Source organism: Anser brachyrhynchus (genome assembly GCF_964034855.1).
Source record: "Anser brachyrhynchus genome assembly, chromosome: 2".
NCBI classification, from domain to species: Eukaryota; Metazoa; Chordata; class Aves; order Anseriformes; family Anatidae; genus Anser; species Anser brachyrhynchus.
Window position 1 is genome coordinate 59,945,365 of NC_137695.1, and position 26,908 is coordinate 59,972,272.

The 26,908-nt window shown below is 43.5% G+C and overlaps 1 long non-coding RNA gene across 10 annotated transcripts in view; it reads left to right on the forward strand.

Moving 5' to 3' along the window:
* The first annotated feature begins 996 nt into the window (after positions 1-996).
* The window catches only part of LOC308190622, a 74,065-nt gene continuing 48,153 nt past the window's right edge, over positions 997-26,908 (forward strand). For 7 of the 10 annotated variants that reach the window (XR_013947371.1, XR_013947372.1, XR_013947373.1 and 4 more), the window contains exons 1-3: positions 997-1,305; positions 1,918-1,964; positions 3,752-3,841. This is a non-coding gene — a long non-coding RNA (uncharacterized lncRNA). Of the gene's footprint in view, positions 1,306-1,917; positions 1,965-3,751; positions 3,842-4,283; positions 4,326-5,108; positions 6,850-10,249; positions 10,416-23,533; positions 24,097-26,908 lie in introns of those variants that run through there. The other 3 variants (XR_013947380.1, XR_013947378.1, XR_013947379.1) reach the window with 3 other exon arrangements.

Here is a 26,908-nt window from a genome sequence, read left to right on the forward strand (position 1 = left end):
GCTTGCGACCAGTGCTGTGCTGACCTATGGCACCTGACCTATGGCTGGTGCAGGGCAGAGCTGCGTATGGCACCCATGCGGGCAGGGCCTGATAGCACAGGTCCTGTAGCAAAAACCTCTGCTAGGGGCTTGTTTCTCTGCCTCTCCTAATGGAAGAGCTCAATTTCCCCCAGAGCAGCACATAGGAAAGACTATTTCCACCTGCTCCACAGCCTTGCTTTTGCTCATGTGGCTGCTCTTGGGGGCTGGAGGAGATGCTTCCCACCCTGCCCTCCCTTTCCTGTGCCTGTCTCATTTACAGGGTGCCTTGGCTTGGGATGGAAGTGATTTGGCAACCCATGAGGTGAAGACGAGCCTGCCACCCCTGCAGAGAGGGCTGCTGGTGCCACAGTGGCTTGGAGCATCTCCTTTTAGTTCGATGGTTGTTTTTATTTGCTTTTGATGACTGTTTGTTGCTTTTGTCCTGAATGCTGAAATTCTTGCAAGGCCATTTTCCCAGAAACTTCCCCAATGAGTTGAATCATAGTGGGGAAAGCTGCAGTGTTTATTTTTTTCCTCAAAATTAATTTGTTTACATGGTAAGGAAAGTTCTGTTCATAATGCCTTTTTGAGTAGGAAAGAAGGGAAATACCTGCTGATTCTAAGAAATTTAATTTCTGCCTGCACTGCTTGCTTTTAGCAGGCTAACCACTTCTCCCAGCAGCCAGCCTGGGTGCTGGTGAGCTCCCACACCGCCTCTGACTGGTAGGGCCTAGGCAGCTAGTGCCTCCCTCGTGTGCTGCTAATGGCCCTGTGCTACCAGGACCCCCAAAAAGACACGAGCAGGGGTGTTGCTCCTCAGCAGTCATTGCTTCCACGTGTGTGTAACTGGCTTAAAAATCACCTTCTGTGTCCTAGCAGCCCTGTTCCCTCCTCTATCTCCCTCCCAGCCCTCACCTGTGCTCCTCTATTGGGCACAGGTGTATGCAGCTGTCAGGCCGCTCTGTGAGGTGAGGCCAGGGCTGCCCCATGCTGGCTCCAGCGGCACCACCACAGGGCCCGATTGAGCCCCTTGGCCATGGGTGGGCTCCTTGGGGAGAGCAGAGCTCAGCAAGGGCCAAACGCTGCCTGGCAGTGAGGAAAGGAGTGCGAGAAGCAGCCCTGCGAGCAGCCAGGGGAGGAGGTGCTCCAGGTGCCCAGCAGAGATTGACCTGACAGCCCTTGGAGAGCCCAGTCTGGAGCAGGGGAGAGGTGTGAGGAGGAAGGGGTGGCACAGAGGAGCTGCTGGGGGTGGCCGCAGTCCCTGCTCCCCAGCCCCGTGCTGAGGTAATGTCACAGGCCATACTGTCTTCTACAGGGGTGAGACTGAGTGGGGAGGACCAGGGGTGGGAAGTGTTGGGGTTGCATGGGGTTGGCCAGCTGGGGATGGGAGACTGCAGCAGTCTTTACTCCTAGGGTGTCCCTTGAGGATCAGGGTTGAGGTGCTTTTTGGGGGAGAAACAGCTGCTTGGGCTTTAATTTAGGTGAATAAAGGGAAACTTTCTCTATTTTTTAGTCTGCAGGGTCCCTGAAGCAGGGACCCCAAAAGGACACACATACGGCAGGTCTGCTTCACCCGAGGGGTGCCCTGCAGTGTCCTGGATGTGTGGCTTTGAAAAACAAACGTGGCTTGCTGCAAATTTACTGGCTCAGCTGTCACAAACTTGGTGGGATGCAATTTTTAGGCCTGTCCTGTGGTCTGGTCTGGTAACTTTTTGGCAAAGGAGAATTTGGGCCTGTGATTCTTAAGAGGGTACAACCCCTTGAGTGTGTAGTGTGTGGCCGATGCTAGAAAGGGAGAGGGGAGGAATAAGGTAGTCAGAAATAAGGAAGTGCAGGTAGTTTCATATACTGAATTAGACTGTTTGCGAACCTGATAAAATTTTACCTGCATTTCAGACTGTGGCTGGCTGGTGATTGAAGAGAAAAACACTTCAGTATTAAAGGTATGGTTGTACATTTAATCTGGTCAGCACTGCACGTAGAAATCTTGGTCACATCTGCTGGTACCTTATCTGGCTACTGATTAGGAGGTCAGGATAAATGATTCACATCATCATAGCTGAGAAAGGAGGCTCCAGTACACATTAGGAGATATACTGTACATGTTAATTTCTCTCTGTCACTAGTGAAAGATATGAAGAGACCTTGTACTGAACAGAGTGAATTTGATTGTCTCATATGTGTGTGTGTAAACTATTGTAAACGTGGTGCCAGTAGCCTCCAAGAAGATTCCAAGCTTCTCAAACTATAGCTTGAAATGTTAATGCTATCTACAGCTGCCCTAAGATCACTGCTTAAAAGCAAAAATGGCTTCAGATACCCTATGCAGAAAAAATGGTCGGCTCTAAGACTGGCTGGCAATAATTTTTCTGCCCATAGGAGTGGGCTACTGACTGTGTGCTAAACCTTGATATGCTATGTCTTTTTTTATTGGGCGGTGCTGAGAGGGTGGTAGCTGCCTCCATAGCAAAGGAAGGTGCTCTGAGCTGTGGGGCAGGAGGAGAAATGGCTGTACTGTTGCACAGACTCTCTACTAGTCCAAATTCCTCTTCTGTTATAAAGGGAAAGCAAGCAGAGCTTAATTGTGGGTCATTTTCTGTGGATACATACTGTTGAACAGTATGCAGGTGATAAGATGCAAATGCCTGGAAAGGTTAAAATATAGCTTCTGACTTGAAGTCCACAGCATAGCGCATTTTTAGCATTCTGTTTGACTGCAGTCATGAAATAGATGTGAAGAAACTTCTTCAATGTGCAACAAAATGCATAAGGATATCTTAGAGTTAGGTTTCTTAAAGAAATATGCCCCATCCAAAGCATGTGTCTGCCTTCCCCTTCAATGAAACTTTTGGGGCCTCTGTGCAGCTTCCTCTAGACCTGGAAGCACAGCAGCAATCTCAAGCTCTGACAAATTTTGTGAGAGCAGTTGCATGTGGAGCGGGGATGTTATGGTTGGTAACGACCTGGCCATGTCCTGCTTGGTTAATTGGGGTGCAAAGGGGTGCAGACTAGCTGGAGTGTATCCTGCCTCTTGCTGGCAGTAGTATCATGAGGGCAGGTGGTGAAGTTTGGGAGAAGGTCCAAGTCTGTAGGAAACAAAGCTTTGTTTGTTCTACTGCTGTTATGAAACAGCTTTTATTTTCCCCAATGACTTAAAAAATGGCTTTTTTTTTTTTAAATTTTAGCAGCACCCATTGTATTGCAGTTTGTGGATGGCAAAGGTCAGGGTTCTGTGATGCTCTTGTGTGTTTGTCTGCCCTTAGTTCTTTTCTTTTGAACTCACCACGACTTGCACCAGCAGTCTCTATATTTCCTGATACAAATGGATGCAACAGTTCATCTTTAGAGTAAATATCACTTATTTTATTAGCAATAAAAAAAAGCCTTGAATCTTTCACTAGGAATTTTTTTTTTGAGTTACCAGAAAACTGAACTCTTGCTACCCCAGAAATTTGAGCCTAGGGAGTTCAGTGGTTAGTATATGACTACTCTAGGGGAACAAAAGGTACCTTTCCAATTAAAGTTAATAGAGGGATAACTTCAGACACACAAAAGGAAAAAAAGACACCTATAAGTCATGGTGAGTTCAAAAGGAAAGAATTAAGGTAGACACACAAAGCATCATGGGAAGTGCTATTCAAGCTACCGTGTCAAAAAGGCTGATTAACAGCAGTTCCAAGTCTACCTGATCACCAGGGAGTCTTACTGATAAAAATTATTTCCCCTCCAGAGAGAAGAATCTCCCTGAACTGAACAAATGTGTCACTTTTGAATAAGGATTCATGAAAAGGCAGAGAAGGAGAAGAAAAAAAGAATAAAGGTAGGCATTCACCAAAAGATCTGAAATTTGTAACTTGTGACTGTTTATCAGTCTTTAAGTTCTGAATGAAACTGCAAGTCATACGTCAGTGAATGGGATTCTGATCATTAGCTTTGCATTTCTTTTTTCTTTAAAAGTGGCTGTTTGCAGATAAAATTAGCTAGAGTTGGTTGTAATTGCAATCAGGGAAATCTAATGGCTCTGTTTGATGTGCTGCTTAGACCTTTCAGGCTGTAAGGCTTTTCAGAGGAGTCTTTGAAAGATATTGATTAAATTCTGGAGTTACTGTGTGCAATTCAGTAGTCTGTGCTGTGTGTAGAGGTCGGACTAGATGAGTGTAATGGTGAATTCTAGACATGAAATTATTTCAAGTCACTAATGAATTGTTATTTTTTCCCTAATTTATTTCTATTTGTTATTTTTGATACTTTGAACTGTACAGGAGGAAAAAAAATGAAAGATTTAGCTGTTGGAATGTCTTCTGGTGAGCATGATGTTACACAAATGCCTGGATTTCTTTTGTTTTACCTTAATCTATTATTTCACACTTTATAATTCTTATGTATGTTTACATGATGTTTTGTGGGGGAATTCTCTTTGAACCACCTTGTTATGTTTGAGTAGCTCCTCAGCCTTCTGTATACCTGTGGTTTGTTCTTCCACTTGTGGTGATGTGGAATGGGTTAGAGAAGAGGATTGCCTCGGGTGCTGGTCAATATGATTGGTCAGATGCAGTCCAAGATAAAAATGTAGGCACGTGAGATATGTTGTGTAGGGTGGTGGTTCAAGAATTACAGCGAACGGTGTTTGAGCTACTTTCTTTAAGCTACCATAGCAGACGTGTTTTAGATGTGTCCAAAGCTTTGATGTTAACTGATGAAAGTTAGGAAAAGTTTTGCAATGAATATAGTAAGCTCTGCTGTATTGCAGCAGCCTGTTTGAGATAGACCAGGAATAACAGGAGCAGAGGGTTCTTTGGCTGCAGCTGGACAGTCCCGGCTGTGCTATCTGGGCAGAGGTGGGATGACTTTGTGAATTTCAGCCAGTTGTGAGGAGCTTCATACTGTATGAAAAATAAATTCATGCTGTTCACCTGCAAAATGGAGGCAGAAGAGGTCTTTAAGTAGCATACAGGGATCTGCTAATGAGCAATATTCTCTCTGGTAAGGTGAAATAAAGATTTTGCCTAGATGGCTGTATATTTTAGATGAAATATTGCCCTCTGAGAAATCACTAAGACTTTTTTCCTCTCTTTTGTCTTGCTCAGCATTTTGAAAACCAATGGGTAGTGAGTTTTGCGCTACAGTTGTGTTTCGTGAAATATCACAAGTTCTAAAATTGTTCATGTTATTATATTTTTGTAAATGAGTTATTACTTTTGTTCTCATATTTCTTTTTACTTGAAGTATTATGTGCTGCTATTACTAGTATTCAAATGTTAGAGTGGGCTCTTGTTAGCTCATTTCCTGACTCTGTTGTTCTTAACACCTCAGCTGTAGAATATGAACTCTTTCATTCAGTCTTTCAGCATCTTGTAATTTATCCATAATGACATCGTAAAAATGCAGAGTGGTCTAAGTGTATTACAAATTTCTCCTAAAATGTGTTTATACGTGTAGAAATACGTGCACCTGTATAAAAGATTAAATTCAATAACATTTATATATAATACTTCATTACGCATTGTATTATATGGAAGATTTAATTAAAACCTAAGAAAATTTATATGTAGAGCTAAAAAGTATGAGTGTGTTCAAATAGGTATTGCATGCAATTATCTGAGAAACATATTTGTTTAATCTCTATATGCACTTGATATTGTCCCATCCAAATGAGTTGAGTTTAGTATTTAGTAACAGAAAAGGAAGATTATTGTAATTTTCTTCATTTGACTGTAGAATGCTGCCACCTGGAAAGCAATTTATATGCTTTAAGTTCATAATTACTAGGCAAGTTACTCAAAAGGGATCTATTCTGTTTGTGTTTATTTCCACTCTTGGTATTAATGTTTCTTTGAATGGGAATTGATTATCCTTTGGGAGGAGGAGAGAACTGTCTCTTTGCATCCAGTGTGAGTACATCACTGTAGCAAGCTCTAGCTCAGTAAGAGCTTGGATACGTCACTGAGCTCTCCGGTATTCAGCTGCATGACTGGGGCCCCACAGCAGTCTGGGGACTCCTCTGTTGTTTGTCTCTTATTTAAGAAAGCATTGTAGGCTTCTGGTGCTTGTTGGCTTTCATGCAAAAGACTCTGTCATTGCTCTAGTAAGCACTTTTAAAATGTGTGTTTTGGGAATTCTGTTTGAAGGAAAATGACGAGCACGTTTTGTAAATCAGAGGTTTTTTGGTGGATGAGCTGACAGGATGCCTCAAATATAATCGATTATTGGATGACTTAACATTAGTAACTTCAGCACGGTGTACTATGTTTGACATCATTCTCAAATGCATTGTAAGGTGGGAATAGTTTCTGCTGAATGAAGAATTTCTTTACTACAATAGGAAGAGGTTAGGAGAAGATAGGTTGGCTTTAAAGAAAAAAATTCTTTTTGGTGGAGTAAAACTTGCTCCACTCGTTATTTGCTTTAAAATGTCATTGGTTTCCTCCCCCTGAAAATTTCTGTTCCCAAGAGTTTTGCAACTGGAGAGTTTTTATTTTTACAAAAACAGATTTCCTTCTTAACACATTTAATTTCCATCTTTTTCTCTTGAACCTTAACGTTTAAAGATACTGTTTCAACTTCTCTATATTGCTCTAAGTGAATCTGCACCTTTCTTGGTGGGGAGATCCCTCCCCTCTTTGGACCTTCCTGGATTCTGTGTTGTCTTCCCTCAACGCAGAAAGGCTTTTGTTAAAAATAATCAATGTCTTTGTCATTTAGATTATTTGTTCTATCAAATTAATTTGTTGTTCTGTTACCTTTTTGCACAAACTTGGCCATACTATCATTCATGCTGCTTCTAAAATGTGGACTATCTGTCTTGAATGTATGGCAGCTCTGTCCTTTGTCCCACTGAAGTCTTTCTTGTTACATTCACCTCCACTGGGCTTCTTTAGGGAAAATTGCTGTTGGTTTCCCACAGAAGGAGCAATGTAATTATGCTGGACGCTCTGTGTCTCCTTCCAACTTGAGTTTACCCATCTGTCTTTTTCACTTTTTGGAGCAGAGACATGGCTTTCTCGTAGATCTGAAAGTTACTTAGAGCAGGTTGTACCCACTGCTCAGAATAATTATTGATTTGTTAATTATGTTCTGGGGAGTTCACCCTGGGGAAGTGCTTCTTCCTAAGTCTCAAATCAAGCATGTGCTGATGACACAAAGCTGGGACTTGTCAGTATGAAAGGGGATTGGGATCATGCACAGAATGAGGGCTACAAATGGGATCAAACTGATGAGCACAGAAGATAATGTGCATTTGGGGGCTATTACTGACACCTGCTGCTTGAAGCTGGGAGGTCCGGAAATGACCAAGAAACACTCATGAGCTGACTAAACTGTGAAGATGTGCAAGAGGTAAATGCAGTCCTAGAATGTCTCTGGAACAATACTTCCAGATAGGGAAATACTACTGGCATCATACAGTGTTCACTAATGAGACCTTGTTTAAGACCGTATGTATGGTTTTCACTAGTAGTTTTCAAGACAGATGACCTGAAACTGAAGCTTGCCTAGCCAAGGGTATTGGGATAATCAGGGGAATGGATGGGTTGTTTTTACAAGCAAAGGCTAGAAAAAGTAGGCTTGCTTGACTTAGCAAGGGAAAACCTGAGAGCATGTGTGTATAAAGATACATATTTTTCCCTAAATACATCATGGCAGAAAGTAACTTTTTGTACTGAAGGCCTGTGTTGGCAGAGGAACAGAGGGGCATAAACTGGCAAGGATTACATTTAGGTTAGGGTTAAGAAATGAGCTTTGGCCATGAAAGCAGTCAAACTCTGAACACACTGCATGGGAACAGTGGGGGGTGCAAGATGTAACAGAAGTGAAGATGAAACTCAGTAAGTTTATAAAAGATTATCTGTAGCAAAGCTGCTCCTGGGAGCCGGGGATCAGACTCTGAGCCAGGTGATCATCCTAGATTTATGGCCGTTACGCCCTGCAGATGGCATTTTTTTATTTGCACACGTTTTAAAAATACTGTAACAAGTACGTCTCAAATAGGATTCAAACACAGACATTCTTAGTTTTAGTGTCATTTAAAATAGACTTATGGGGATGTTTTTTGTTAGCAGAAGAGTAGGCTTATATCCAATCAAAACTGGGATACCAGTTGTGGTTTACTTCATCGTTTTGCAAAAAATGCAATCTTCTGGAGAAATGGTTTTGTGTTTTTTTTCTCAAAAAATATTTAGTAGAGAGTCTATTTGCACTTGAATCATAATCTCAAATATACGAGCTATTTGCAGATAGCAGGATGTGTTTGTAACTCTGGTTACCTCCCAACAGCAAACAAATTTTCCATCCTTATCTTGATGTGGGGTTTGAGGCAGCTGCTTTTTAAATCACATTAGCTCAGCTAACTGAACTTGACTGAAGCTCTGCTTTTCTAAAATTGAGCCATAGGTGTTAAAATGTTTCTATTCAAACCATCTCTGTGTGCTAATTCACTCAGTTGAACTGGTTTGGTTAAATAAAGCAGTTTTTATTACTGACATACATTTCCAGCCCTTTGAATATCATCCGCAATCTGACAGGAGCTAAATAAAAACTACTGAAAAAAATCTGTTGAACAAACTTTTTTCAAAAAAAATTCCTCATGATTTATATATTTGTCTAAAACAAACTGCTGGGTTTATCTATATAAGGCTTTAATTCCTCTTAAATAAAGGATGAATAGTGTTGACTTCACCGTTGGACCAATCTCTTGCAAGTGAAAGGAGATTGGGATGCAAGATGCTTTCCAGCTACTTCTATCAGAGGACCTAATGAAAGGAGAAAACCATAATAAGAGTCATAAAAATATTCTCCTCCCATGCGCTCTAAAAGGACGAGTTTGGCATTTGATGGGATGCCAATGTGTTGCAAGTGTTGACTGCTGTTCTTTAAAGCCTTATAAAGAAACAAAACTAACAAAAGACACTACAGACAATATTGCAGCAACGAGTGTTTCTTGGATGTCAAACACCCTCCAGCCCGCAGCGCTTTGATCTCAGGAACAAACCATAAAGAACAAATAGAGTAATTTTTCTTACGTGCTAACATTTAACAGTGAGGTTGACGAACTTCTGGAAAACCAGCATAATGGGCATGCCTTTTCCATTTGTTAAATTGTTTTGACAAGGGCATATTTCATTTAAAGAGGCTGTTTTCTATTCCTTCCCTTTTTGGTCTCTGAAAAAATAAGATGAACCAATATAGAACTTCACAGCACAGATCAGCTCACCTTCCACATGAGCCAAGTGGAAAAAAAACATTGCTTAAATGCTCTTTTTTGAGGGGGTGGGGAGAGGGCTTGGAACAGAGAAGTGAGAGAGGAGTGCATAGACAGTGTAGCGAGGTATTTGTGAGCTTTGGCTCAGCCAGCCTTTTCATTGAAAGCCTCCGTTTCCATTAAACAAGCCAAAGAAAATGTATAAAATACATTAATACATGCTGTATGTGTTAGGGATGGGAGCAGTGGCTTAGAGACTATCAAAACCCCTCTAATGCACTCCTGGAACTAGACACAAGTGATCAGGGGGCTCCACTGTGCCTGGTTAGTATTTACCATCCACAAAAGAGGTGCTGCTTTTACACTATCATGTCTGCCCTTTCACGTTTCATTAGGAATTGAAACCCCCAAAGAGGAGAGGGTTTCCTCCTGCATTGCCAGTCCATCTCCCATTGGAGCGTGCTGTTACGCTCCCCCAGTCCCTGCTCTTTTCCCTGTTTGTGGACTTAGGGCTTTGGTCTGTTTGATAGGCATATAGGCTTTTGGTTAGTTAAAACTCAGGCTCAATTCACAGATTCTTCTGAGATTCATTTTGCTAGCATCTCTCTGTCTTCCTAGACACTAAATATGTTTTTTTCAGGGGTAGCTTAACGTGCTAGAGTAACAGACTCCAGGAGTCTTGACTTCTTGGAGCTACAAGTTCCAATTTTGACGGGATTTAGCTGAAGCCTTTCGCTATGGAGAGATGCTGATCTGTACAACTCATAGTGGAAAACCTTCTCCTGTCCAGGGCTTGTCTGCTACGTCTGAGTGGATGCTGGCAGTCTCTGGGCATAGGGGTCTGGGTTTGCCCCACTGATTTCATTCTTTCCCACTGTCTGTAGCGTAATGTTTGTGCTTCAGCGGCTGTGTGAGAGAACCTTTCTCTAACTTCAGATAGACCTTACCTTTTGCCTGAAAGATCCCATCCTCTCCACGTTATGCAGGCAAATTAATCAACCAATTTCTGCTCTCAGTGGGTTTCTTTTTCAGAGGAGATGGTGACCAGAGCCATCGCTGAGACATGACTGTATCCTGAGCCTTTTTTTGGGCAGAAACCACCCCCTTGCTGGCAGAAGTACTGGAGGATCCTTGCATTTGCTTTGAAGTCCTTGTTCAGCTATGCCCTGCAATACATTAAAAATGAAGTTCAAGTTGCCTAATAGATGCTTCCTGGATTTTCTCATGGCCATTTGCAGGAGGAGGAGTATTTATACTACCCAACTTCAGGCACCTGACATAGGCTAAGGACTGCTTCTGGATCTGTTTGTGCTGCTGGACAGGGTTACTGGCTGCAGCTTGTATCATGCATATGAGTGAGGTCACAGAATTGCAGGGGTTGGAAAGGACCTCCAGAGATCATCGAGTCCAACCCCCCTGCCAAAGCAGGTTCCTTACAGCAGGTTGCCCAGGTAGGTGTCCAGGTGGGCCTTGAATATCCCCAGAGAAGGAGACTCCACAACCTCCCTGGGCAGCCTGTTCCAGTGCTCCATCACCCTCACCGTGAAGAAGTTCTTTCTCATGTTGGTGCGGAACTTCCTGTGATCCGTTTTGTGGCCATTGCCCCTTGTCCTGTCCCCACAAACCACTGAAAAGAGGTTGGCCAAATCCCTCTGTCTCCCACACCTCAGGTATTTATACACATTGATGAGATCCCCTCTCAGTCTTCTTTTCTCCAGGCTGAACAGACCCAGGTCTCCCGGACTTTCTTCATAGGGAAGATGCTCCAGGCCCCGTGTCATCTTTGTGGCCCTCTGCTGGACTCTTTCCAGGAGATCCCTGTCTTTTTTGTACCGGGGAGCCCAGAACTGGACACAGTACTCCAGGTGAGGCCTGACCAGGGCAGAGTAGAGGGGGAGGATCACCTCCCTTGACCTGCTGGCCACTCTCCTTTTAATGCACACCAGGATCCCATTGGCCTTCTTGGCCACCAGGGCACACTGCTATTTCATGGTCAACCTGTCGTCCACCAGGACCCCCAGGTCCTTCTCCTCAGAGCTCCTCTCCAGCAGGTCGTCCCCCAGCCTCTACTGATACATGTGGTTGTTCCTTCCCTGGTGCAGGACTCTACACTTTGTCTTATTAAACCTCATTTGGTTTCTTCCTGCCTAGCTCTCCAGCCTGTCTAGGTCTTGCTGCATGGCAGCACAGCCTTCTGGCGTGTCAGCCATTCCTCCCAGCTTTGTGTCATCGGCATACTTGTTGAGGGCGGACACTGTTCCCTCATCAAGGTCGTCGATGAAGATGTTGAACAAGACAGGACCCAGCACCGACCCCTGGGGAACACCGCTAAGTCACAGGTCTCCAGCTGGACTCTGCGCCACCGATCACCACCCTCTGAGCTCAGCCAGTCAGCCAGTTCTCAACCCACCTTACTGTCCACTTGTCTATCCCACACTTTCTCAGCTTTGCTAGCAGGATGTCATGTGAGACAGAATCAAAAGCCTTGCTAAAGTCAAGTTAGATGACATCCACTGCTCTCCCCCCATCTACCTAGCTGGTGATATTACATCTCATTCAGATCTGTGAGCAGAACCACGACCTGTTTCATGCAAAACAAGCCATTCTGCAAAGATCTTGTACTTACAAGGTGTAAGGTAGCAAGGCTAATTCTTCCCAGTTTGGCATAACTTTTCGCTTTTATTGTAAAACTGAATTACAAGTGGTTGGACACTTGCAGTTGCACGTCTGCAGTTGCACATTTCGATGCAAGTGTTTTACCATTCCTGACTTGTTCTGCCTAGGGGAAGTGGTGGCTGATGTGGGGAAAAAAGAAGGTTCTGCTGGAGGCAAACCTGCTCAAAAGACTTTTTTCTGACTGCTCAAACTGCTTTCTGTCTCATGGCAGATGATCTCAATGGAGCGCAACATCTGCACATAAACCTCCTACCTTCCATTTCTTATGCAAACAGAATACTGAAATGACTGGTTAGGAAACAAATACTAAAAATACCCGTAGTTAATTTCCTTTTAAGCTTTGACTTGACATAGCTTTTGGGCAAGTAAAGAGAAATTATGCGCAACATGATGAATTTCTTGATTCTTTTTTTTTTATATAAGATTGACTGAAATAGTTTCTGGAAATCACTTAAGGCTTCCATAGTTACTACATCAATTGAAATCCTGCCACTTTAGTCCAAGGGACCTAAACTGTATCTGAAAGTCAATTTTGCTTAAAAATTTGTCCTGTGGCTTCTTTCCAGAAGGGAGTGTTTTATGGCTTCTTTAAGATTTTCCAGCGTGGCTCTTTAGCGGACATGAAAGCAAGCTGAAGCCTGTGAAACTTTACCTCAGTCATGTTACTGTGCAGTAGGTGTAGGCTTAACTATACCTTTAGGCGCAGAGCTGGTGTGCGCAGGTAATGAACAAGAGGCACAGATGGCATGTAAAAGTTTTTGAGGGAACATCCACAGTTTGACGTGATGTCTGATCCTGCTCTGGGTGCACTGGAGCACTGCCTCTGCCTGGGCAGCCATGCCTTTACCTTCGCCTCTCGTGACCTCAGCACCCTCAGCAAGTTTGTGGATGACACCAAGCTGCGTGGTGTGGTTATGGCACTGGTGAGGAGGGATGCCCTCCAGAGGGACCTTGAGAGGTGGGTCTGTGTGAACAACGCGCGGTTCAGCAAAGTCGAGTCCAAGGCCCTGGAGCTGGGTCAGGGCAATTCCAAACATAAATACAGGTCGGGTGATAGAGAGCAGCCCTGTGGAGAAGGACTTGGTGGTACTGGTGGATCAAAAGCTCAATGTGTACTTGCAGCCCAGAAGGCCAGCTGTAACCTGGGCTGCACCAAAAGCAGCATGGCCAGCAGGGTGAGGGAGGGGATTGTCCCCCTCTTCTCTGCTCTTGTGAGACCCCACCTGGAGTGCTGCATTCAGCTCTGGGACCCCCATGGAAGAAGGACATGGACCTGTAAGAGAGGGTCCAGAGGAGAGCTATGAAAATGATCAGATTTCTAGAGCACCTCTCCTATGAAGAAAGGGTAAGAGTTCTTTAGCTTAGAGATGAGAAGGCTCCAGGAAGACCTTACAGAGACCTTCCAGTACCTAAAGGGGGCCTACAGAAAAGTTGGGGAGGGACTCTCTGTCAAGGACTGTACTGATAGGACAAGGAGCAATGGTTTTAAACTAAAAAAAAGGGGAAATTCAGATTAGTTATCAAGAAGAAAATCTCTACTTGGAGGATGGTGAGGCCCTGGCACAGGCTGCCCGGAGAAGCTGTGGATGCCTCAACCCTGGAAGTGTTCAAGGCCAGGCTGGATGGGGCTTTGGGCAACCTGGTCTCATGGGAAGTTGGAACTGGATGGTCTTTAAGGTCCCTTCCAACCCAAACCATTCTGTGACTCTCTGATTCTGTGATGAACAACCCCAAAACCAAGACGAGTCTCCAGCAGGTACAGATCTTTACAGCTAGAGTGATTTGCCGCCACATTAATAACCTGTTTCAGTTAAGGGCACTAATTTGATTACTACTGATGGAATTAACAACTTCCATAAACTTTGTAGCAAGAAGTATTTAAGATTTAAATGTGTCAAAACTCTATCCCATGGGGTGTGCTGTTAGATGTTTCAGCGAACAAGCTGTGGGCACCGTTCAGTTCCCTCAGCTCGTGGTTATTTAGACAAGACGTGATGTGCAGCGCTGGGGCAGCACGAGGAGTCTGGCGCTGCCCGTGAGCTGCCGCAGCTGTGGGAGAGAGGTGGGCAGCCTGGAAAGCACCTTGCCCTGTGCAAAGCCTCCTGTGGGGTGACTTATCTATCCCCTGACTGAAACATTCCTTTGGAGAAAATCTCTTGGAGTAAGTAAACACTTGGAGAGGGATTTCCCATTTTTGTAGGCAAACTTACCCCCACAGCAGGGGCTGTGTCTCTGCGTGGCTTGTTGCCTAGCTGCTATCCATGTCCCCCGGAGCCCAAACACTGCTGTGCCCAGCCTGAAATGTAAATCCCAGGGAGCGGTGCCACTGCCCTGCCCCTGGGCTGTGGTGGACTCCATCCAAGCCCAGCAGGAGGGCTGGCCGTCAGGATACATGGCAGCATTGCCCAGCCTGTGGCGCGTAGGGGCAGCCTCGCTGCCTTTTGCTGGGGGCTCTGGAGCAGGGGTCTTTGTGCGAACCCAGTGGCTCTTCCACCGAGTCTGGGCCAAGCACCCTCTTGGTGCCCATTTTGTGTGCAGCTCCCTGGGTGACGACTAGGCCTTTTCCCCCTCATGGTCACAAGTCTCTTTCCTACATGTTTTCTCTGAGGGGCGGGTCAGCAGCATGCAGAGTGAGCAGAGCCCCGTGCAGAGGGCTCGGTTACAGATTTGCTGACTACTTCCCTGACAAAAGGCTTCCAGCCCCCTGCATGGAGGAGCTGTGGGTAACAGCTATGGGCTTTGCAGAAGGCTTTAATTAGGAACGTTGCTGCTTGAGTGTCTGCCTTCTTCAAAACACAAGAATTTCTTCATAATAAAGTTTTAACTTTTGATGGTGTATGTTTGTAATTCTTGTTTTGGGGACAATCTTTTTACTGTGGTAGTGTTAGTAGTTTTCTTCTACAATTTTCTAATTGTTAAACTCTTCTGAACGTTAATGTAGATCTTTTTTTTGTTTGGTCTCTCTGTATCTGTTTTAACAGTGTGTGTATTACTGAAGACTACTTCTTCCTTCCAGTGAGCAAGGTTAACTGTGCGTTAATGTAACAGTCATAAATAGGACAGCACAACATTGAGCTGTGTTCCTCCCTGGTAGATTTTCTCAAAACTTTTTGCATATGTACTCTCCAGGAGCATGAGTCTTTTCTACAGAACGTGGGTCAACAAAACTTAAACTGATCAGAACTTCGCAGATTTGGCATCCTGCTATTGTTGTCCATTATGGAAAGTCTCCATTTTTCCAGAGGTCCTTGATGGCTGAGATTGGGATCTTACCTGATTGTGGTTGGCCTGAAGCAACTGAGACATAACGTTCATTTCTCTGCTTTTCTTCAATGTCTTTACCACCGTCCTCAGAGAGACTGTAGTACCCTTAGGCTTCAGAATCACCAGAATGCAGATTGCTCTGACGTACAGGAATGGACTTGTTTTCTTTTCCAGACATGACATTTTCCTGTTTCAATTTGCTCAGATGTTCTTGTGAGTGCACAAAAATGTATTATTTTGTGTTCACAACTGAGATTCTAATTTCCGAAAGAGCTCGCTGATTTGGTAACCTCATTTGGGATTGGCAATGTTCAACTAGATTAGAGTTGTGCAAAGCCTTGGGCTCTTGCAGCATTTTTAGAGGATTCTGGACGTGTAGTTTGCTAGACCAGGGTGAAATACCTTTTTCGTGGGGAACTGTGGCTTGTCATTTTGAACTTGTCGGTTGGTAGTCATATTGCTCTCTCCAGGGTGTTAAGATCATGAGGGTTCTTCCTTAACTGCCTGTCCTGCTAGCATGAGAAAAGGGTAGGTCATGCTATTGACGCCTGTGCTGCTTTCTGTCTTCAGAATGAAGGTGCTAGGTGCATACTGTGCCACATGCAAGCTCTGTTGCAAAGGAGTAAACTAAAATAAAGAGGGGCTACATAACTTCTTTCAACAGGATTGAAGAGACCTGTAATAAGCTGCAGAGTAAGTCTTACTTTGTGACTGAAATTGTGCCTTTTTCCCTAGAATTACTTTCCATACTAGCTGATGAAATTGAAAGGAAGAAGAGGAAGAAAACTACATGTCATTTTGAGCAAAGCCATAGCAAAAAATCTGATTGTCCACTTGCAGGTAGACCTGTAGGTATTATTTGGCAGGGCAAGTGAGTTGTGGTTTCTTCTAGATAAACTTAATTTATGGGTATCCTCAGCTGCAACCAGCATCACAGGCACAACACCTCCATGGCTTCCCAAGGGGAAAGACTGTTCCCTTGGAGGAGAGGCATGGGTCAAGCCTGCAGTCTGCCTTCCTACACCTCCTGTAAAATATGGATTATTCTAGCGTTCTGCATTTTGTCTGTCTTATCTCTGACCGCAAATACCTCAGGACAGGAATCTGTCTGTGAATGAGGCTGCTGCAGGGTCTCTAGTTGTTTCTGTATTACAGAGAGTAACACCGCAGGTCCCACAGAGTGACAGTAATTACCTTAAAAAGTGACACTTAAAAAACCAAACCAAAACAAAAACACAAGAATAGCCAAGTTGCTGTGAACTCTTGATTTGCTTGGCAGAATTTCGGCGTGCTCCAAGGAAGAACAGCATTTCAAGCTCCAAAAATGAGGCACCTCCTCTGCCTCAGGTATAGCACCGTGAAGAACAGCTTTCTCATGAAAAGGTCTGATACTTTCCCGTGCCCCACATCATTTTACATCAGCCTCGCTTTGTATCCTTCCCCTTGATTTTGGAAAGGCAAGCGTGCCAAATCCTGTTGCAGGTGATGGTTTCTGCTCACCGTGAGGACCGTGATCATCCGCAGCCCTCAGAGGTGCTGTCACACGTGCTGCTGGAGCTCTGCATGCCGGGGTCAGGAGGGAGCCGTCTGGGAGAAGGACAGCGCGGTGCCCTGATAGAGTGCCACAGTCAGCCTGAACATAGCTTACCGTGTCAGGAAGGGAGAGCAAGAAAAAAGCGAGAGGCATTCTAATAAAAGCACCGGCACGGTGAAGATTCATTTTTCTTAGAAAGAATCTTTAAAAGTTCTCTTTTTTTTTCTTTTCTTCCCTTTTTCCTTTCCCCTGTCTGCATTATCAGCTCCCTACCCGCTGTGCCTGTCTCTCTTTCTGTCTGATACTTTCAATATGCATTGCAACTTCTGTCTCCTCCTTTGTTTGCATTAGCAGGACGGGTCTTTCCAGACGAAGGAGAGGAGACCTTTCGCTGGCCTACATATCAAATAATTTCTCACCCTGCGAGTGGTGGAGGAAGCAATCCAAGTCCCTTAGCTCTGAATCCCTTTCCTTTCTCTGGGCTTGTACTTGGCAGCAGGGGTAGGGTGCTGCTGGCTGTGCTGCCGTGCGTTGTTTGATAGATGCAGACAAATCCAGGAAGCGATGCGAATCCTGTATGACTTCTGTTATCCCCAGAGGGACTTCCTGCAACGGAAACAATTAGGGTGGCTTTTGTTGCCTTTGGGTTAAGGGGAGGGCTGCTGTCAGGTTATTATTTCCATTGGCGTCTAAGAAACCGGTCCCTTAAGATGTCACATTCTGAGTGGCTTGTGACACAACCCTAAGTGAGCAGACTTCTCCAGGGAATGAAGAGCCATTCACCACCACGGGGCTAAAGGCTAGCCAAGAGCAGTTGCACCAAGCTCGCTGTGGCAGTAGAGGAGCCTGTACAGCTGCAAAGCCGCCTGAAGTGCCGTGTCATTTTACTGCCCTTCTGCAGGGGAAACTTCCCGACTTGCTTCAAAGCTGCTGTTCTCTCTGCCACTGTAGCGGTCTTAAAAATGAAAATCATTTTGGGGACAGGTTCGGGAGCATCAGGGGATGGGATTGGAGAGACCACCTGAGGGACTCGCTCTCTGATGCTCTGCACTGATCTCTGCCAGCAAATGGCTGCTGCTCTTACCAGGCAGTGAGTGTGCACTCAGAGGTGGAAGTGCTGTCATGGAAACTTTAAAGCGCCGCTTATGGAGGTGTGCAAACTGCAGAATCAAAAGTATTAATTGCAGCTTGGATATTTATTTATTTAGCCTGAGAATCAAATTAGGCAATCGTGACAGTAAAGCAGTAGTATAAAATTGAGTGGCCTGTTGTGACTGTGTTCTGGGGAAAACCCGTGTGTTTCAGTATTAAAGGAGGGAAGGTGAAAGTGATCCTTCCCACCTGCCTGTGCTGCGAGACAGAAACTTGGCTCAGCCTTCTGCTTGAAGCAGTGGTGGGAAATGTGCTTGAAGATCTAATTTTGACTCTGGCCAAAGAGGGAGGAGGACACAAGGAGCTGCAGCGGTATCAAGATTCCAGGCTGGTATTCAAAACCAAATCAAATGCATACAGGAGCAGCATAAAAAAAAACAAATCAGATCTAGCTATCAAGTGTGCCAATGTCATAAGACCTTAATAACCAGGAGTTTAATTCCCTTAATGTTATGGTGGATTGTTTCCAAAAGGCTGGCCTGTGTTTGAATTCTGAATGTCCTCAAAGCTCAGGGACAATCACAACCAGGATTTGAACCTCCGTAAAGAGGTCCCCCAGGCCTTGGGAGTGGATCCTTTCCGCTCCTTGTAGCTGTTTCATTGCAGTGGTTGGGTAGAGGTTGACGAGGATAGACTCAAGCTTTTCATTGAGTTACACCCAAACCCTCTGAATTAGAGTGCAGACTGTCACGGGATGCTTCCAGTTTCTCACTGAAATAGCGTTAAACGCTGTCATATCACCAAAGGCCATAGAACAAATGCATCCACAGAATTTAACACTATTTGTTGACATCGTTGCACAGAAAACAGACGCAGAAGACTCGTGCAAACCCAAGGAAAGTGTTGCTTTGGCAGGGAGAGTGTAGTCTGAGGCCAAAAGTGAATTCTTGCAAGGGAGAACTGAGCACTGTAGCCGTGTAATAGGTGGAAGAGAAGAGTATAAATCACAGGATAAAATGACTGCAGTAAAGAATGCTCCTTGTCCTACAAATGTTGTGCAGTTGTGCTCCCTCCTAGGATTTATAAACTATTTCAGTTTTTTTTTGTTTGTTTTTTGTTTTTTTGTAGAACCTTTCAACAGTCCTCAGTTCTTTGAATCAGCTGCTCAGGGGAGAATTGAAAATGGCAGTGCACTGATGCTGTAAGGAAACCAGAAGACTCGGGGATGAATTAATCTCTGATTTAGCCCCATGCAATATAACCTGAAGTTAGTGGGGTTGCATTGATGTTACTCGGAGCAGTTTAAGATGTGGAGCTCAGACCCTCAATGGTGCAAGCTGCACCCCAGGCAGAAGCACAAAAAGTGGTGTGGTTAGCGCAGGCCTTGGTGTTTTGTGGGTGTGTGATGCTGGTTACAACAGGCAGGAATGTGCCATGAGAAGAGTCCACGTTGCTGCTTTCCTCTGAGGAGATCCGATTTGCTCCACGTGTGTGGCTGGAGCCCTCAGGGCCGCTAAGGGGGCTTCCTGGTTGAGAGCAGCCCCAGTTTGGCCACGGGAGTGCTGGCAGGGATGCAAGCACGCACCCAACTGAGGCTTTGCTCCAACTGGCACAACAGAAGGGGCAAAAGCCTCAGAGGCTGCAACCAGGCTGCACTTGTGAAAGGCGTCATGAGCACAGCTTGCACTATTTTATCATTTAGGTGGGCATACTAATTAACTTCTGTCAGGAGTTTGCTCCTTGTAACACACCTGGGTTACCAGATTTCCACCAGGTGCTCCTCCAGGCTGTGCAGTCCTGAAATGCTCATGACATTGATCCACAGATGAGCGATATTGCTTTTTTTAAAAATTTATTTTATTTTATTTTAGCAAATTCTGCCATTGAATCTGCATGCTGCTCTGTTACCCTGGTTTTGTGGTGTTGAAGCACAAACACTGGTGGTGGCTGGGCTCCTGGTACAAGTGGGGAGAGCCAGGCTACGCCGCAATTGCGGCTGAAGGAGGAAAGTCAGCTCGTGTGATGGCATGAAATACGTGGAAGGACTTGGCAGGCAAGCTAGGACTCTCATTTGTCATTGTACCGTAAGATCCCAACAGAGCAGAAAGTACAGGTGCATTTGTCTTCAGGTATTTGAAGGCACTCTTATTCTCCATCATCCCTGAAGTTGAGACGGGTTTGTGCTTGGGCCCGTTTTCTATGGTAATGGAAAACGGTGTTTGTCTTAATGACTTAGACAAGGAAAAATTAATCTAACTGTTTCTCAAATAACCAAAATATGTTGAAGGTAGGTTCAAGTCAATTCCATCTCTATTCAAATATATTAGGCTGCTATTAGCACACATTGCTGTGGAATGAGTGATACAAATATCTGGAAAACTGTGTTCCTAGAACTTACAAACTATTAAACAGTAAAATTTTAGCAAGCAATGATATGACAGAGGAAAATGTCTGAGTGGTCCAAACCAATCTTTTTATCCCAATAGCTTGTCAAGTAGACATTATTTTAGTGTTTTACTCACCATTTAGGCTTCCTGCTCTTGAAGTATGTAGTTCACCATCTGGGTGCTCTTGGTGGGGTGGGCAGTACTGCTCTGAGATTTTGGCTGCTCTCAAGGAAGCCTAGCTGAACTGAGCAAGGTTAAACCTACCCAAACCTGTGGGTGGCAGCGCTGGAGCCTCGGATGTTTGAAATGTCCATGTGCTTTAACCAGCATTCTTGGATTAATTAATCCAAGGCACTGGATCAGCACTTTTTTTTTTTTTTTTTCTGTCTTTCCTTCTTCAATTCTAAAACTTTCTGAAAAAGTTGAACCAGTGGAAAGTGCTGACCACTGAGAGGAAAACTTAACAGGTAAATTCCTGAGAAGGATGAGATGCATTATAGCACTACTTATATTAAAGGGGAAAAAAAGGAAAATAAATGAAAAAACCCACAAACCCCTCCAAACAAAACCAATTACTTTCAGAATTAAAATGCAATGCAGTGCTCTTCTCTTAGACTTGCCCTCAGTGATTTGCTCACAAAGACTCATGCAATAGTCAGTGCTTCAACTTAAACTATTTTCCTTGGTATGGGAAAGATGAAAGTGTGTTTCTGGTTTGTAAATAGTAGTGGAAAAGTTACAGAATTTTTGTTGATGAATTTATATTTTAATTAGAAAGGTTCTTATGGAGTTAAAAGAAAAATAGTTTTGGAGAAAAGTTTAATTATTTTTAAGGTTTTATGTCTTTTTTATGGAAAAAAGAATCTGATTATGAAAATGTGTTCTGGTAGTTTTTTTTTTTTTAATATGATGTTTTGGCTTTAAAAGGGGATTTAATTTTATTTTTTAAAAAATTGAAACTGGTAATTTAAAATCAGGGCATTTTTCTTTTCTGTGAGGGAGGTTCTTCAAATCTCGATTGCTTTATTTATTTATTATAAAACATTTTCACTTTAAAAAGATGGCATTTCTCCCTCTGCTTCTCTTGAAACTTTTCAGATATTACAGTGATTGGGATCATAAAAACGTTTAGCGAAGAAACAAAACCTGTTATCTTGGCTATTGCTCTGTTATCGGGGTCAGTTCCAAAACCTGTGCTAACCTTACTAGTTCCTGTCTGCGATGGAGGGAACAAACTCATATGTTAAGGAGAGTGCTTAAAACTAGAGAGGATGTAGTGCTTGTGCTATAGAGGGTGGTTTCCTTAAACGTTTGTAAAGGAAAATTGTGTTTGGTAGCCTTGCTTTCTGTCCTCCAGAGAGTTCTTAAACATTTTAGTGTATTGTCATGGGAACAACAACAACAACTTTCTAGGTAGATATCCTTCAGATTTACATGTGTTGTTCTCTGTGAGCACTGTGGAATCTTAATTTATGTCCGTCTGCCCAGCTGGGTGCCTGACTGTGAGCCATAGCTCACGGAAAGGGTTGAGGAAAGCAAGAAGTACAAACCATAAATAATGCCTGTATCCAAACTTCAGCACAGGGTGCAGGTCCGTGCTCTCCAGCCATGCCTGGCTGTTTTAGAGTTTGTCAATATATGAAGTGAGAAATTATCCTCTAAAATAAGAACATAAATTATTTTTGACATGTGAATATCTAATGGGGGGTTCTTTAGAGATACATAGGAAGTGATTGGCTTGCCAACCAACCACTTGTAGAAAACAAGTAACTCGTGGTTAAGAAGGTACTCTGAAAACTGAGAATCTATTGGAAATTTAGTTTTTGTACGCCATTTCTCCATTTTTCTCCATTTATAAAATTAGGACAATAACACATCCCTGTTTATGATGAGAAAAGCAAGACCATGGACATCAATGACCGACAAAGTCACAAATGCTACAATGACCACGATATTACAGAAGTAATTGGGAAGTGCTGCACGTAGCTGTTAGTGACCTAAAAGATGGAATGAAACCAGGGGAAAACGTGGTTCATTTAAAATACAGAGTGGGCGGGTTTGTCTCCCTAAGCATGGGGAAGCACCTTCCTGTGTTGCTGGTTTCATTAAGAGTAACATCAACTTTCCACCCTGAGTTTTGGTGAAGAATTAGCTTTCCTTTTGGTAAAGGCTGACCAGAAGCGCTTGTGTTGCCCAGCGAGCAAGGGTGAGAGCTTGTGAAGGGTCTACATGGCCCGTTTTTGGGAGGGGAATGTACAGGAGTCTATAGATTAAGCAGATCTTTGAGGAGCTCAGGTTGGAGTTTAAATTTATCTTCTGTCACAGAAGCTGAGTCTTTCAAGTTTTTTTTTTCCTCCGCAGAGACAAACTTGTCCGAAGGGACAATGGTATAACTTTCTCTCTCATATTTTTGGCCTGTTCTAGTCCAGTAGATGTTTTGATCTTGTGTTTTAAATAAGACATAAAATATTGAATTAGCATTTTTGCAATTATTTTCCTAAAAGAAAACCAGTTACTTTTCACGGAAATACTTGCATTTTCTTTGCTATGGCTCAGTTGGCTGTAGTTATTACAGGGAAGTCAAACCAGATGCGGCTGGAGCCCTCATCTGCTTCCACTAAGGCTGACATGGACTTAATGTTGGAGTATAGCTTTGATGACAATTTGAATGGGAACTCGGAGACTGTATTTCAGGGTTTGAAGGCTTCAGCACTGATGGAGCCTTAAACTAGGTGGTTTTGTAATTTGAGATTTGAATTGTTCTCTAGAGCTACATGAGACCAATAAAGTGTTGTAGATAAAATGAATTTAACTGACAGATATGCAACATGTGCAATATATTTTTATTATTTCTTTACGAAGGTAAAGCCAAATGCTGAAATCTTTATTCATTTGTGTCTCCGTCCTTACTCAGACTAAACTCCCATTGGCTCTTGCCTGTCTCTGATTCATTGAAATCAGTGGAAATTTATCTCCATAAAGACCTTAGGATGCGATCCACTTTGCCTCAGTCTCGCAGGCCGGCATCACTCAGATTTCCATCATAATGCTGTCACAGAGACATGACAGCTGCAGGAGCAACACAGCGTTCTTGGAAGTACAGATGCTCTGTGGTGTTAGCCTGCACATCAACATTGTTCCCATTTTAACAGCGTCAGTCACTGATGAGTTCTGCAGCTATTACCATATGAAGATTTTTATAAAATTTACTTTCTGGTTGCATTTTAAGTTGTGTTTTTGCTGCTGACTTGCTGGGTTACGCTGGCCTTATTGCATTATCTAGTTTTGATCCTGTTGCCTTTCTCATCCATGTTTAGTTTTCAGAGACTATTCTGAATTTCACTCTTTCTTTTTTTTTCTCAGTGGTTCCTTGAATTGTAAGGAGATGAAATAACTCACCTATGTGTTCTGCTCAGTGTTTCGGCCAGTTCTGAGTAATTTGCTTCTGTATTTCATAGCAAGAGCTCCAAGTGTCTTGTTATATCAGTCACAAGAGGTGAAAGCGATGCTGGACATGCAGGTACCGTCTATTCTTTGGCAGTCTCTTGCATCTTGGTATTCACTTCTGAGGAAATTGTTCACTGATATTCCTAGCACAATCAAATGCAAACCTAGATATTGGAAGATTCATTGTTTTCAAATACTTAATGAAACTTACATTTTATATTTCCTATAGCTTCCTATGTTGTAATGACCAGCCAATGATTTTGAGCACTCATTGTCTAATTAAGTAAAACTCCTCCCTCCGTTTCCTCCAGTTTGATGCTGCACTTCAACTGCAATACTATCAAATCGTTTTTGCAAATGTATTTTTCATCTCTCGTGGTCACGTAAGATCACTGGATGTTGCAGAATTCCTGCTTGTTTCCACTGGTGTAAAACCAGCGTAAAAAACAGTACACTTCTTTACTTAGAAAAAAAAAAAAGATTTGGATCTTCATGTGAAACATTTTTTTTAATAAGACAAAAAATTACGATTTGACCAGTTTCATTACAGATGATCAAACAGAGCTGCAAACACAATTTTCAGATTAACATCCATTACAGCATGAAGTATTCAGTGGCAGAGCTGCCCAGAACCTAATTATTCATCATTAAACTGCAGCCTGAAGACACAAAACCAGACCAGGGGTCTGCTGTACATGCACATAATAAAGCAGAGGGTTGGATCCACGGAGGACTCGGGTCTCTGTTTCTGCTTCCTCCTTGTCATGCTGTACGCCCAGTGATTAAAACGTATCAGGTGTTTGTGGAGAAGGGCCTCCAGCTTCTTCTGATCACTTGCTTCCCACCTTGCTCTCCTTAGCCCCACCGCTCAGGTGCCACGCAGTTTTGGGTAGCAGCTTTGGCAGGGCGGATGGAAAATGCTCCTGAGAGGCGGGAGCCGTGGGGATGAGCTCCCCCCTGGCAGGGTAAGGTTTAACTCCAGTCCCCTCACGTGCTACATGTCTTCCAAATTCACTGCTCTGGGATGCTGTTGCCGCAGTCAGGTGCCAGGAAAATTGCCTGGTAGAAGCTCGAGGGCCTGGAGGGTGGGGGTGCAAAGTGAGCTACGACATACCAAGGTTTTTTTTTTGTGTGTGTTTACATGTTAGGGAATACTCTGCGCGGTGGCAGGGAGCACGTGGGCAGCCCAGGAGCTGACTGAGTGCACTGGTTTACATTTGGGCAGATACCTCCACAACATAAAAAGCTCATAGCTTACTGCCTGCCTTTTGAGAGGGGCTGAGCACCTGCAAGCTCAGCGTGATAAATGAGAGCATGGAAAATTCAGCAACTCTGAAAACCAGACCTTCAACAGTCCCAGCTGGTCTGTACGTACTAGAAAGTAAATATGTACAAACTGATGCCTCTGCTACTTGACCTGACCCAAGGACAGCTCACCATTTCCCAGTTATGCCCAGCACTCCTACATTTTACAGGAAATGATCCCTCATGATGGGAAACATGAAAATGTGATAGGCTTTTCTTCCTCTCAAGGATGGTATGTGATGAATGTGAAATAAGCATAGAAATTAAAACACTTAACTACTCCATAAGATCACATTCAGTAAGCCTTTAAACTAATCACAGTTCGAAACTGTAATGCCTGGAGCTAAAACAATTGTGTTTAAAGCAACAAGGCAAACCTCCAATACCAACTTTTATCAAGATGTTGAGCCTATATTTGCTTTTTGTTTGCTTTCTCTCCTTCTTAAGCCTTAATTTGCAGTGAATGCTGTGGAATAGGGCCAAATAACATGGAGAAACCTATGCACTGCTACAAAAATGAAATCAGTAGTGGAAAGAAAAATATCCTAAACTGTTCAGTGCCTCTGCTAGATGGTCATGGTCCCTGCTGTTATTGTGGGGGTGGGAGGTTGCAAAATTTCATGTCTGCATTTTTTTTCCATCCTGGCATAAAGACTCAAATTCAACAGTTTCTTTCTTCTGTCATCTTTTCTTTTTGATAGAGCGGGAGAAAATACGAACTCTTTCACCTTTTTATAGCCTCTGCTTTCTTTCTTTTGAGTATTGTATTGCCTTTTTCAGAATTATCTCCTTTTCTTTAAATGTTAGAAGTTTGATTATAACAGCCCAACAAGATTTCTCAGCCAGTGGACCAGGGGCTAGAGACCTACATGCCCTTTTCATTTCAAAAGTGTCAGTATCTTCACAACCCAAAAAGGCTTTCAACTTTTCTTTCCTCCTTTTTTTATTTATTTAATAAAATGTGTTCGGTAAAAGTAAGCTCCAGAAATTTCTCCCACCATCTCTCTTGCCAAATATACATAGGTAACTTGTATGGCTGTGGATTTTCAACTGCATGCAGCCCTCTTGAAAAGTTTATCATTTGTTGTTTAGAAATGAAATCTGCAATAAAAATGGATTGAAATGCTGCTTTCAGCATGAGATGCTTTCACTAAAATTAGCATATGATGACTGAAGCGCTTATGCTCTGGAAGTCATCAGAGAAACAAACCTAAGTGATGCAGGTACCTGAGCTTGTTTTCTGTCACCTCAATTAGCACATTGATGAAATTCACTTATGGTAGGACCGAATGTTTCTTCTCCCATTCCTTCTCTCGGCTCTTTTCTTTTGGGGAGCCACTTTAAGACAGAAAAACTACTACGTTTCCCCCATTAATCATCTCTTTTATAGAAATCTTTCATACTTGGCTCTCCTCCTCCTCACTGCGTTATCCTGCTGTGCCCTGGCGGATTGTGGCTGGTGCCTCTTCTGGACTTTTGATTTTTGGGAACCCAACTCAAAATGACCTTGGAGGGTCTGGCCTTAAAAGATGGGTTCTCAGCCTTACTTGAAACTCATCGTCTCATATGTGTTGAGTGACTAGCCTGTGGCTCTCGTCATGGCTGGTGGCTAGTGACAGAAGCAGCCTGTGGTTCCCCTTAGGGCTGAAGACAAATTTGGCCCCTCTGGAACCAGTTGCTTGGTACTACGTTCCCACAGCACTTTTAAGCAGTACCTCTGTTTATGTGGAAGGTGTTGTAGTCCCCCACAGGGTAAAAATACCTTTCACTTCTTACTAGGGTTGTGTCCAAGAAAGGAGTGGAGGATTAAGCATACAATTCCTACTAGCAGCAATAAGCTCTGGCAAACCAGGGAGCCAGCAGGCTCCTGTAACCCTCAGGATTAAACCCTAGGGGCTTGCTTACATACTGAATACTGGTTTCTGGCCAGGTTCGCAAAGATTGTTGTCCTGGCACATGTTCATGTGTGTCTCTGATAATGCTCAA